General features: G+C 34.3%; 1 protein-coding gene across 1 annotated transcript in view; it reads left to right on the top strand.

Annotated features, from left to right (window-relative positions):
- ROBO1 (roundabout guidance receptor 1) overlaps window positions 1–14,661 on the top strand; it is a 310,713-nt gene that overhangs the window by 28,853 nt on the left and 267,199 nt on the right. The gene's annotated exons all lie outside the window — the stretch shown is intronic.

The raw sequence follows: 14,661 nt of genomic DNA, 5'->3' as shown, positions 1-14,661 counted from the left end.
GCACCCACCCTGCTTTGTGTCATCTGCAAACTTACTGAGGGTGCACTTGACCCCATCATTCAGGTCACTAATAAATAATTCCCTAGTTTCAAGGAAGCTTAAATGCTGCCAGACAAACTCCCTTTTCTCCTCCCCAACTTTCTGTGCTCTTCTTCATGCTAACTACTCTTCCTATGGTCTTTAGGGCATTCAGTCTATTAACATATTCTGTAACTGTCTCAGGCCTATGAGATTGGGTTTTATAAACAGTCACAATTGCTTGCTTCTAAAATTGGTGTTTTAACTGCTTCATGTAAAATGGACCTATATCTCTTTGAGCAGAGACTTCTCTGTTTACTGGACTTCTCTAATTGCTGCTACGAATGGGCCCCCTTGTCATCTTCCTGAGATTCTTCTCAGGAAAAATATTCTTTTATGGCTTTGAAAGAAATGGCCTGAACACCTTCAAGACACCTGAAGTCTGTGGAGGTATGAAGAAACAAGAGATTTGTCTTTGGCTTGGTTAGGCAGTTTCACACCAAGTAGGCTAATTCTATGACATTGTATGCTTAGAATGTTAAAGTAATTTTATATTGAGTTATTTTGTCTGTCCTCTGAAGTCTGTAGAGTTGATGTATGGAATAAAAAAAAGTTTGGTTGGTTGGTTTGGGATTGTTTTTTTTGTTGGTGGTTTGGTTTTTTGTTTATTTTTTTTATTTCAAGGCCAAGCATATGGTGTTTAGATACAGTTGTTTCACATAGAGGTACACGCAAAGAAGACCTTGAGTGTGTTTCTCACCATATCACTCTTAAGCTGAAAGAAGAACATATGGTTGAGTGGCACAGTCTTTGCTGAGAGCTTTGATCTCTCCTTGAAGGCTAGTTCAATTTTTCTTGATGATAAAACATGAGATTCTGGCTGAAGTATTTTAGAGCACTTTTTCTTCTCTTCTAAGTCTTATATAGGAGTTTCTTCTTCATTTATTTTTTGTTACTTTATTGTTTTTAAGGTTGATACATTAACCTAATAGCTGTTTTGATGGTAATGTTTCTTAGTGGTGATAGTGTTGTTTCTTGGAATATTTAAGCAGTTGATGCAGATAAAGAATTTCTAGTTTCCTTCCTAACAGTCTTGAAAATGAACTGTTTACCATTGTCCTTAGAAAGACAGGTAATGAATTTTATGTACCTTGACTACTTGTAATACACTTGTGTTTCTGAAGTCCTGTAACTATTCCAGTGTGATGTTCCTAATGCAGATATGCCAGTTTATAAGTACTTGGCATCAATCATGAAATTATATAACAAAGAGTAGAATTTTTACATAATGCACAGAGAACAGACATTTAGCAGTTCAATCTTTCAAGAAAACGCACAGTATACCTGCTTTCAGCACTACTTAGGTTTTGCTTGTAAACAAAACACTGAGGGAGAACTTCCTGTTTATTTAAAGTGATAATTTAAAATAAGGACAGATGAATTGTAATGAAACATTCCTTTAAACTCATATGTGTGCCATAATGCATACTAGCTAGTCATATCACGGTTTATTAGAAAATAAGATTGAGATTAGGGCTCAACTTGAAGGGAAGGCACAACTGATATCTGTTAATCAATTTAACCCCCTAACCATGCATTTAATTCTCAGCCTTTGCAGAGGATACTGGTGAGCAGCTGTGAGCCTCAAGGCCTAATGATTTTGTCTAATTGGTCCCACTGAAGGCTTTTAGCCTATTCAGGAAGCCTTAATTTAGGTTGAAGGGTTTTGTTTCAAATAGCTGTTTACATAAAGTAGAAAAGTCCATATATTGGTTGCTTTTTAGTGTTTAGAAATTATTGTTATATTCATGATACAAAAAGGTAGTTTAGCCTTGAAAACTCTATTGCAAAAAAGAAGGCCTTTTTAAAAGCTTGGATAATCCTTTGCAAGGATGGAAATGAACAAAACCTCTAGTTCCTTGTATCCATTTCTCAAATCATGTTTGATTGCCTACCTGTGCTGTAACAGAGATGGATGTAGCTAATAGAACAGTGCAAGTCTGTAGTGAAATTAATGTTGTGTGTTGTCAGCAAAGGTCCTAGCCTACTTTCTTCTCTTGGGAAGGATTGAGTAAGTTCTCCATGGAGTTGCCATGGGAGGAAGAAGAGTGGGAGACAGGGGATGGAGGTGGTAATTAAAACTAGTCCACTTTGTAATAAATTAGGGAGGAATGTGCAAGCTAAGTGAATGCGTAGTTTCCATGCATAATAGAAAGTATTACCACAATCCTGAATATGAGATACTTGTACTTGAGATTAAATTTGTTTCTTCATATGACACACGTATGACAGCCTTTTTACCTCAGCATTTCTACATCCCTGTAAAATGCAATTTGTTGGAAGGAGAACTCTAATAATATAACCATACTTCAGAGTTTTACAGACTGGAAAAAAAAAAAAAAAGAAAAAAAAATCTCTGTTTTGCTGAAGGTGCATGCTTAGTTGAATTCTTAAATCTAGCTGCCCATTTTTTATAAGTTGTTACTGTTTTTCTGTTTCACTCTCTCTACAGGGCTGTCTTAATTTGTGAAGCAGGCCTTATGCAGAGAGGTAATCTCTCTTATTAGATCTACTGACAAAATTGCAATAAAGATGGTTAATATTTCTAGGCACACAGACTCCTCTAAGGTTTATTAATTCCTGGCATAACCCATTTTTCTTTCCTGCTTGAACCCCCTCCCCAGTCCCATAGTGATTGGTTCTAGAAGTAATAATAATGATGATTCCTTTCCCTTGTTTTCAAAGAGCTCATCTCATTAATAATTTTGAGGGTTTGTCATCATTTGCATTTACATGTGTAAACCACACAAACCTCTGCCTGCTTGCGTGTGATGGTTTTTTATTATGCATTATAATTTTCTCAAATTATATGTCTCTATTCCTTTCAATTTCACTTACTATGCATTTTTATACTTTTTGCAGAGCTCTACAGAACTCTTGAGATCTGTTTGTCTTCCCTTTCTCATTTTGTATATTAAGTTCTGCTACTTTGACACAGCCTCATGGTTATGTAGCATTGTATCTTTCTCTTAACTCTCCCCTAATTTATTTTTTCATTTTTGATCTATGAATATTGATCTGTATTTTCTGTCGGCACCCTAATTTCTTTACCAGAACTCCTTATAATAGTAATTAAAAAGTTAGTTGTTAAACTAGCTAGTAAAAATAATTATAAATAAAATAATTTTTAAATATCCAAGATAAATACACACTCCTCGACTTTTTTCTTTTGATCAAATAAGTATATTTTTCTAACTTTTTTATACTGCTAATAGTTTTCTTCGCTCCTATAAATCTCATCCTTAACAACCATAAGCTACTGCCCTTGTTGAACTTTTTTTCATTCCATTATAAGACTCAGTAGGCAGAGTCAACAGCATTTTTATTTCTGTGAAGTTTTTATATTTAGCATGCTATGTAGGGTATAAACATTGTCTTCATTAATGTTCTGGATATGTCAAAAATTGCTTTTAAGGTTGAAAATTGACTGAGGTGGGCTGCATTCCTCTAGGGATTTGTTGCTAATCCTTTAAAAGGCTATTTCAAATATTTTCATTTCCTAAAGTATAGATGACTCCAGACAATTATCCTTAAAGTTGTCGTTCAGTACTTTTTCTTGAAGTCAATAACTTGCTCAAAACCTGTGTATTTAACAGTCTTCTTTGAGTGTGCCTATCATACAGGCTATATTTAGAAAAGTAAAAGAAAAAATTGTATATGTTTCAGCCTGCCTAACACTTAGGCTGTATTAGCTACAGGTCTTCTAAAGAATTAACCATAAGTATTCATAGTCTGTAGACATTTATTTTTACCACTTTTTTTTTTCAGTAACAACTTGATAAAGTAGGCTTTTTGCTTTTCTCCGGTTAATTTTACACAGAAATACGTTAAATACCATTTTAATGCTTGAAGATCTAAAGTAGTGTGTACAGAGTGATTTGAAATTTAAGTTTCCTTAAAGTTTTTTTTCCCCACAGTTTGTGTTATAATGTAATATGACATAGAAACACTAAAAGGTACATTGCTAATTTATATTAAATATAATATGTACCTGTGTATATACTGTAGAATCTAGCAAGAAGATATGTTGTTTGGTTGAGAAAATTGAGAGGATAGTTCAGCCAGGTTTTAGAAATTGTAAGGTAAAAATGAAAGTCCTTTGTACTTTCCTCAGTTCTATTTATACCTGTATGTATCATTTGGCACGATGTTAACCTGCTAGCTAGGGGAGTACCTCTGATAGCAGGTACCATGGTCTGTCTTTCCCTTCATTTTTCTTACAGTTAACATTCAACGTGTTGACTGAAACATCTCCCCATGCTCAGCTATGAGATCATGGAGAACATTCATTGAGCAGCTTGTTTGTTCTTCTCCGGTGTGTAAAAGTATGTTTTCTACCACAGTCACTTTAATATCATTCTTACAGGGATACAATTTTTCTTCTGTGCAGGTCTTCAGCATTTGGATAAAAGAAATTTTGCAGTGTGCATTGATAGAGGAGAAGTACATCAAGCTGAGTAAATCCCTGTGTGGCTTTGTTTCTTGGCATTCTTTCCTTGTACTGTTGTTTAGAACTCTGTGTAAAATCTCTGGATACAAAAGTGTAACTTATCGAGATGACTTAGGATTTAAGTAAGAGTAAATAACTTAAGCCTGATTAATGGAACTTTTCCAAAACCCAGTTTTAGGAAACTCTGTGGTAGCCACTGAATGTTACCAAAATCTTCACTGTGGTTGTAGGTGTACCATCTTCACTACAACCAGAACTAAAAGCCAGCTGGGAAGGAATAGGAGGGGCTGAGATATTGATTGAAACTTCCAATTTTTCACTGAATTTTCAGCAGTCATTCTTTGGGATTGGAAATAAGACCACAGATGACATTGGCAGAACTAATTCTTCATTAAGTCCTTGGGACATGACTGTGCTTAATGCTATTCATCTGCAGTTGGATTCAATGTTAGTGTTGTAAAATTAGGATTCATGCAAAGGAGTAAGTATAAATGACTGTAAAAGGAATGGGCACATAGAAGAAGATGGCTGATTTTTCCGTTTTAATTTGGACCCAAAAAAACCTTTGAAGAACAAAAAAAACCTTAGAAGAACCCAAAAAACTACAAACCAATGGACTTGAGGCGCAAGAAATGCCCCAGTCAAAAGAGGAAAACCAAACCCAGTCAAAAGGAAAACATTGCACAGTTGCTCAATAAAAGATTATTTTGATGACATTGATAGGTAGAAATTTATTTTAGGTAGAAGTTTTTTTATTATTTTGACATAACTGATGTGAGTCCTTCCCAACAGCTATGGCTTGTGTGAATAGGGTGTCCCTCCCAGAGGACATAGTCCTTATCGAACTTCTCTGATATGGATTCTTCCCAACAGTTACAGTTTCTGCAAATACAGGTCCCTCATGCAGGACACACCCTCCTCTGGGCATAGTCACTGCCCCTGGCACAGGGTCTTTTATGAAGTGCAAACAAATCTCTGCTTCACCACTCCTCTCCGCAAGATGCAGAGGAGCCTCTGCACCAGCACACCTTCTGTTCTCTTCCCCCACTGACCTTGGGGTCCACATAGTTACTTCTCCATCTCTTCCCGCTCCTTGTACTATCACCAGCCAGAAAAGAAAGGATAGAAGAAGAAGAAAACAAATGAAAACAAAACAGGAAGAAGCCTGCTCTTCCAGCTTCTTGTTAAAAAGTGATTGTGGAGGTGCCAGAAGTGGGTCTGACTCAGAGCTGGGGAGTTTCAAGCAACTTCTAACAGGAGCTGTCTTTACAGCCTCTTCATTATAAGAAATGACTCCACACAAAACCATGACAGGATAACATTGCACAGTTGCTCAAAAAATGGATTTTTATGGCATTGGTAGGTGGAAGTTTATTTTGAGTTGAAGATTTTTGTGTTGCTTTGACATATTAGTAAAAAATAGCAATAGAAAGATACCTTCAGTCATCATGGTGTGAATATCTTGTTGATTGCTGTACTAAGTAACTCAATGGCTTTTTAGTATGCAATTAGCTGAAATGTATTTTGAGGAGCATGTGGTTAGTCTGCATTTATATGGGAAGATAAATATTTCACAATATTGTGTTTGTAGCTTATTGCTGTAAACAGTTCTCCTCACTGAGTCATTGAAATGTTAGTGTTGAACAGTACTGTCTGATTTGGCTAGTGGTGTTCTTACAAGTTCACGGATGTTTAGTTTCTGAACCAGGGGAATTATAGTTCCTTTTCCTTCTCCTTTCTGGAGGATATATTTGTTTATTTCCCCTGAGAACATGTTATCTTTTAGACTTTTCATACTAATTTACTTAGCTTTATACTAGAATAAAAATTTATTTTGAAAACAGGGTAGGGATAGATGGTTTTTAAGTAAGTGGTTATTTGATTTATTTTTTACAAAGCTATTAATTATAAAGTATTTTAGTTGATACTGATCAGTATCAACATTTTATTTAATTGTAAACAACTCCTTGAAAATAGTTTTTCATTTGGATTTAAAGTTTGATTCTTCCTTCTGAAACTAAAACATGACAGTATTGTGTTACTGCAGTAACAACTTTTAATTAAGAATACTTGGCCTTTTTGTAATTGTCCAAACTTAACATTGTTCCTAAAGTCACATTGATTTAAATGGAGTGAAAGGAAGCTCTTTAAGCTATGAACTAATTAACAGTATTTCCTTTAATTCCATATTTTCTAAATTATGAGCACTGATTAAATTCAAACTCATTCCTGAACTAGCATAACCTTCCTATTAATACCTAAATTCAGATTCATTAGGGCAGTTTTGATATTTTTGTCACCCTTGCATCTGAAACAAATTTATAATCATCTTAAGTAGGATTTTTTATAGATATTTTGAATCCTCATATTTCTCTTTAAATCTACTTAGGAAATAAGAATAAATGTCAATATCAATTGTATAAGATGGACCAAAATTGGCACAGGAGTAAGCCTGGGAATGCTGTTGAGTGTGGTACTATAGTTCTCTAGATTCCAAGTAGCCATATGGAATTGAGCACCCTTTTCTCTTTCCTCAGCATCTCTCAGACATCTGAACATGGAATTCATCAGTATCAGATTCAGTCTCACGCTGAACCTGTAGTTGGAAATGAATTAAAAGTTGTCATTCCTAAGAACAGTGGGAGATGGCTTTGGAAAGTCTTGAAGAATATTGGGGCAACACCTAGGAAATAATATGAAAAAACTGGTTTTGTTTTTGTGACCAAATGACTTTTTAAAACAATAACCCATAAAGCAGATGTATCTTTAGATACAATTTTTTATGAATGAATGTGATAATACAGAAGGATATTTTGTTTGCTTTGTCCACATAGATAAAACTTTTGAATAAAATAGCCGTGTCCTGTAATCATGCTAAAAATAGGTGAAATCTGTGACACTGCAGGCAAACTGTAAAGTGAAATACATTTTTTTACCATCAGAATATCTGACATCTGAATTACATCAAAATATATCTTAATACATGACATTTTGTATACTCTGTTCAATCTATTTTAATATAGTAATATTTTATGTGCTAACTATATAATTTTTAGTGCTAGACATTTTCACTACATTGACAGTCATTTGATTCCTTTGTTGCATCTAAGAGTCCTCTGTTGGTTTTGATGCACTATTACTGTTTGTTCTCAAAATTCTGTTTTCCTCTCCCCAGTGGCAAACCAACAGTTCATAGCCAGCAAGATACTTTTCCTGTCTGGCATGGAGGACAAGAATTGAAGAGGTAGTGGAGAGCCTCACTTTTTTGTCTCTTTTTTGTTTCTTAATCCTCCCTGCGTGCTTAATAGAAAAGCAAACCCTAAAAATGACAATTCTTGTGTGACTCACACCAGTCTCTGTCCCCACACTCTCCCATTTACTTGTCTGTTTTTTCTCAAGTGTGCCAACGAAGCTGCTGACAACAGATCAGTGCTGTCAGGCCTTCTCTTGTAGGGAACATGATCTGTGAGGGGGAAAAAAGGGCAGAGCTGAGCTGTCCCAGATCTTCCTAATGTGTCCCAACTCCTCTGTGATCATCTCCAATATCTTTTCAGCTCTGTCATCCATAGAATTATCAAATTGCCACCAAGTCCTATCACTTCAATATAGTTCAAGTATCTATTTCCCTAGTAGCCTTCCAGACACTCTTTACTTCACCATTACATAATAGTTAACAGCCTTTTGATAATCCCTTGCCACCTCTTTTTCCCCAAACAACCTTTTTGTTTGACTCGTGTTCCAGGGTATGTGCAGCATTCAACATCACAGTCTTTTCTGTGTTGTGTACCTGCCTAACTCAGCTGTTTCAGTCATCCTGTAATTTAACAGGAGAATATCCAAGCTGTTTGTCATTGCCAGCTTGTTGCAAGTCTTTAAAGAGGAGCTATCCCTCAGATACATATTGGCCATTCCCTGTCTTGGTGGTGTGTGCTTCCTCTCAGTATAATCCCAGCGTAGAAAATATCTCCTAGCATTACTCAAGGTATTTCAAAGACAAAATGAGTAATGAAGCATTATATTTATTGTCATTCTGTTTGTTTTTTATTATAGTGTGGTTGCTCACCGGGTCATAGTTGACTTTGAATTATATTGCATTATTAATGAAAATAATGCCTGTAATTAATGTTTTCTTTAAGGTAAAATACTATCCCTAACTTAACAGTTTGGTGTGGGATATTGTAATTTTTGCTGAATGAGGTTTGGTTTCAAAAGTTAGTGCTCTAGATACTGCTATCTCAGACTATTCTAGCATCCACTTTAGTCAGATGAGATAAATATCTTACCAGAAAGCAGAACTTAAGGAAAGAAAAATAAAATTGAATATGTTCTTACACTGGGAATATTACCTACTGTTTGAGATGTTCTGTAAGTGACAACCTCATACATAGCTCAATATAAATATTATTATTTTAAATTTTTAATCCAGCTAATTTTATGAATAGCCAGGTCAGGACTTACTTATGCTAACTACTGGGCAAACCAGTAGCATGTTATCATGTAATGAGGATTGACTGTAAAGCTGTATGTCTCTAAACAGTTTGTTGAAAAGAAATTTTATTTTATGACTCTTAATGTTTCTGCTTTCAGCATCTTTGTTAAAAGTGATTATTTCAGAAATCTAGCCTCTTTTGATATCCATCTCCTGAGAAATACATCTTTATGTATTAAAATAAAGGACTTGGTGTTAATTTCTGTGTCATACAGTACATACTGATATCTTTTTTTCCATTCCAACAAGGCAGAGTATTTAAATAAGATACTGTACGTCTTTCCAGAAGTCTTTTTTTTCCTAAAACTTCATGGCTTTTTCTGACTTAACAATGTGTATCTCCAGAATTACTGCAGAATAAAGAACAGAAACAAACAATTTAAACCAACATGATGTAATTTTTTTTTTTTAAATTTTCCTCTCTCATTTATTTAGCTTATTGCTATAATAATTCATTGAACTCCTGATCAGTTGACCAGGACATAGGTATTGCATAAATTTGATGTCTGTAGCTTCAAATGTTTACATTATGTCTTTTCTCAGTATAAGAGCCAGGCACAAGATCAGTCTGGATTTGAGGCATTTTTAGTACAGCTTTCACTTAATCTCTTGTTTCAGAGAGACAGAGGAACGTGGCTTAAAACCCCAGGCTCTCTGTGGTTGTTCTAGTTTTTTTTTCCCCAGCCATAAATGTACAGTAAATTACTGGTTTCTGACATCTCCTGATAGTGTGGTAGCCGTGACAGAAATGTAATTGTAATTCATGGTTTCTTAGCAACGTAAAATACTTTAAGGTTATCTTTCTAAGTGGGGAAAAATGTTTTGTGGATGCCTAGCAGTTAAGTTTAAGAAGTCTTGGCCCACAGAATTTCTTTTTATATATTATAATCAGACTTTATATATGTACAACTTACTTTACCTAAAAATATCCCTTAGTAACAGAAATAATGAAAAAATTTCCTTACTAATTCATCTTCCATTAGGAACAGAAAATCTAAAAGCAATTAAAGGAAGGAAACAAAAGGATTCTTTGACATAATAGTGTAAACTAAAAAAAAGAACAATTTCTATTTCAAGGAACATCACAGTTATTAGTTAGTGTTCAGTGGTTTTCTTATTAGTTACGTGTTACTCATCTGTCTTCCCTTCTATGATTAGAAAGCGAAATTGAGATACTACTCTTCATTGGGAACATGTAGGGGAATTTCAGGTTCTAGGGATCCAAAGTGAGAGCCTTACTTGTCACATTGTATGGTATCTAAGTTATTGGAAAGAACTGGACTTACTCCCAGGTCAGTATTTGGAACCATTAAATATATTTTAAAACACATTTCAGTAAACCTGTAGTCCTGGGTGGGCATTAATCAACTGATGTAACAATGCTGTTGCCTTCCAGCTATTCATTTTCTGCTTAGTTTATAAATACCATCTCACTTGGAGGATGCCTCTGTCACACCTCTGTTCATAAAAGTGACCTCCTTTTAAAGTAGTTATAGTAATACTCACCATTATGATTGTGCAAAATAATGTTAGGATTTAGGTTAAAAGTGTAACATTTTTTCTAGACTATGTATTCAATAGTCAGTTGCTTGAAATGAACATCTATTGTAAATAAAACTGCAAAGACTTTCTGAGTCCAAAGTGATGATCAATATAATTCTCCAAACAGTGTTTCAGAAATATCTGTTAAATGCAGTTTTGGGTCTTGTGCTTTTCTGTTCTTATGGTTAACAATTTCTGGAAAATTGTTTCTGGAAAATTTCTGGCTTCATTAATTACTTAATCTCTTTGGTTATGGAGGGAAGACTGCAACTCCTGGAACAGAGAAATTTCAAAATAGTTGATTTTTACTATGCATTATTGCAGACTAGGGAGATCATGCAATAGGTGTTTCATATAGACTGACCAAGGGTAGTACAAAAAAAAGTAAGAATATTTCAGAAGTTTAGAGAAAAAAAGTGAAGGAGACAAGATCTCTACAGAACTTCCATGTTCTGTTGTTTTTCCTTGAAAATCATTATCTTTGAGAATAGGTGACCCCAATACTTTAGGTTAGTTGCATGTCTTGGGGCAGAAAAGCAACTTTCAGAAAAAATACTTTTTTTCCTGTAGTTAGTATTCCCCTGTAATGTGATGTGACATTGTTTCATAGTGAAATAGTCTTCAAAGTCTGTTTGCCTTTAAAGCATGTATGCTTTGGGTCTTCCATGTCCAAAAAGGATGAACTGAAACTAGAATTTAAGACAAGAACAAGGTGAGTGAGTCTTATGAAGGGAAAAACAGACAAGATTATTTTGTGAACTTTTCACAGTAACAAGAATGAAAAACCAAGAGGATAGTAAAAAAAAATGTTGCAATCTGGAAGTCACAGAGAGGAAATACAAAGAAGTGTGTGGAGAGACATGAATTAAAGGGCAGCTTAAGCAGAGGAAGAATGATGTTTTTATTATTCAGGGATATGTTTAACCTAAGCATTAGAGTAAGATTTCTAGCTACTGGAACCAAGAAAGTTATGGAACATGATTTTAAACCTGTGGTTTTGTTTATTAGTGTTTTACTAAAAACTTGAGTAGTAATTGGGGCAGATGAGTTACTGAGATCTTATGTTACAATGTACGGTGTTGTAATGAAAGAAAAAACCCTGCGATCTTGTGCGCTGATTATCAGTGTTAAATGCTATACTTGTGAAATGGGAAGGAAATGGGCCAGGAATATACTGGGTTTTTGGCATTTGGCTAGAGACAGTGTCTGTCATGCAGCGTTTTTATAAGGCACCGAATAAATTACTATTTAGATACACATAGATCTTGGGAAACCAGGTTCTCCATAGCCATCTATGCTGAAGTTTAGATTGACCCTAGGTATGATTTTGATTTTTAACTGTGTCAGTCTGCTTGACTCAAATTTGACGTGCTTTGTTCCAGTAGCTCATAACTTTTTGATTTCCCCCTAAAGGATAGCAGCACAGTGTTTGTACCCCTGGTATCAGCAGCTTTCTCATTTAAACACTTTCTTTGCTATTTTTCAATATGTTGTGTTTGTGTATGCAAGTTTTAAGGTGAAGAATAAAGGGTAAATCTTGCTCCATAAGTTTAGCATTCATCTAATGCTAGCTTTCTTTGAAACTTCACATCTGTTTGCTTCAGTATTTGAATTCTTGTAAAAATATTTGTGGCATAGTCCAAGAAACGAAAAACATGATTTCATATAATTGTTCTTTTAAGTAGCAGCTTGAAATAATTAGTATGGCATACTTTAATTGGTGGCATCCTGTTGACTTTTTATGAAAGACTTGAATTGTAATAAAAGCAGAGAATGCAAGTTGGTTAGTTCCTATAACCCACTGCTGTCATCTTTGGGGGAAGGAAAAACCATCTCTATTTTATATTTAATGGCAGATCCAGCATGTATTAGGTGTTCTGCTTCTACTTTTTAACCAAATACTCCCTTGGGAAGGATTTTTGACAGGAAAATTATAGGATTGATGCCCTCTGTAAGATTTATATTGATAATTGAAGCTGCTTCTTCTCAGTAAAATCTAAATGCAACTTAAATAACCAGGCTTAAAGGAAAGATTTTTTTTTTTTTTTTTTGTAAAAATGTGTAGATACATAGAAAGATTATAACTTGGTTGTCAAGGCCATTATAGTCCTCAGGCAATTGTCACTAAATCTGTGGTTAATGTTCACTATGTGCCAGTCAACTACTCATTAAACTTTTGTCGCATTCTGTTTTAAGCAGTTTTCTTGACTTTTCTAGAGAAATGTTACTTTCTAAAATGCTAGGCAAAAAAAAAAAAAAAAAAAAAGGATGTTTCTATCATTTTAACTCTTCTAATGTTTCTCAGCAAAGAAATTTAAAAGTATATGAGTACTCCTGGTTTTCTGAGGGCTTCCGTCCTCCAAGAGTTTTAGGTCTCAACTTTCAAGAAAGTTTAGAGATCAGTCTTTAAACTTTCTTTCTGTACAGTACTTTAGGGTAGTGTGCAGTCACTTGAATCTAAGTATGGAAAGTGTGAATACAATGTATCTTAAAATGGTATTTCATTTATTTGTGGTCTGGACCAAGCTAACAGAAACAGTAAAAGGCTTGTACCATATTGTGTAATAGTTGTCTGTCATTGTCTATGAAAATACAAACATGTTACATACTAGTAAATGTGCAAACTTGTTTTTTCCAAAACAGTTCTTAGTTATCTTCAAACATGTTACATTGAACTTGGCTTTTCATATTTCCAAAATTACTTAGACAATTGACTTTAGCATTCTAATCTTTTGGTTTTGTGCCTTTCCTTACATAATAACATTAATTACTTATTATGTGAGTAAAAGTTTTGAGGGTAGCATTGTTGCATGAGGAGCTTGTCACAAAAGCCGTGTAAAATTCAGGATGAGTAGATACAAATGCATTGTACAATGACTGAGATGTGCTCTCTGGGCAAACAGAAGTACATTAGAGACACTTTAGCTACTGCAAAAGACTAGTGGCAGTAGGCACAATTTTCTTTTCTTGTACTTTTAGCTTCCCTCTCATTGGCTTTGATCTGTGCCCTAACTCTAGGTTGTGCAGCTCAAAATCCTACTTCAGTGTAATGTTGAACCGTGGGCTACATATTTATGTGGAGTTTCTGGACTGCAGTTCTGTCTGCCCATACTTTAGTTTTTATGTTACAGGCAGTCATTGCAGGTAAAAGTAAATGTAAAGTATAGTTACTTGCTTTATGTACTACAAAATGTTACAATATTTTAAATACTAAAATAGAAATTGATATGTTAGGTAAATGATAAAATATTTTTTATAATTTAAGGTTGTAGTCCTAAATACAAAAATACTTATCTTGCCGCAAAGGACTGAAAAGTAAGTTTATTGTTGTTTGAGTTATTTTGTAATTAATTATTAGCAATGTTCATATAAACCTGTCTTCTTTTACTGCCTACAGAATGCAAACATACTTCAGTGTAGTCAAGCCATACTGCTAGATATTTGGGAATATGTGGTTAGTGCTACCTGATTACTGTAATACTTAATTTGCATTGGTTTTGTTTTGAGGTGAAGGAAAGGTGAAATAAGCTTTAGATTTAACTTACATGTTCTGGAATATTTTGGTTATATATATCACACACACACACACACACACAGTGTATCTTGGAAACAGCTCTCTGGGATTCTTTTTATCATCTTTTTTTCATACCAATTTCTGGTCTATTAACCTACAGTAAATAGATCTTATATTTCTTTCTGTTGTTTCACAGCTGTTCAAAACCCATGCTATTAAAGTTAATAAAGAATGTTAGCATCTAAAATTGTAGTTATCAGGAACTAGTGACCCAAGTGACTAATTTTATACATAGTAAAGTTGTATATCAAGAAAGAAATAAGGAATATAGTAATTTGAAATTGAGTCACAATTTAAAACCCTGAAAGTTGGAGTATATTTATTCCTAATTCGGAATTCTTAGGCACCTATTTGGTTGACATATTTTTCTGTGGTTTATATCTATTCAAGCTATTACAGTTTTTTCATGTGAATTATCAGCTTGCAATTTGAATTATCTTGAAATTGAAAGCTTTTCTAGAAGAGTATCTTGTTTGCTCTAGAACATTTCTCTTAGTGCTGATATGATTTTCTCACACTTTATCATAG

This window comes from Colius striatus, chromosome 1 (assembly GCF_028858725.1).
Source record: "Colius striatus isolate bColStr4 chromosome 1, bColStr4.1.hap1, whole genome shotgun sequence".
Lineage (NCBI taxonomy): Eukaryota > Metazoa > Chordata > Aves > Coliiformes > Coliidae > Colius > Colius striatus.
Note: the sequence above shows the minus strand (reverse complement) of the source record. Positions and strands in the feature narration are given on the sequence as shown.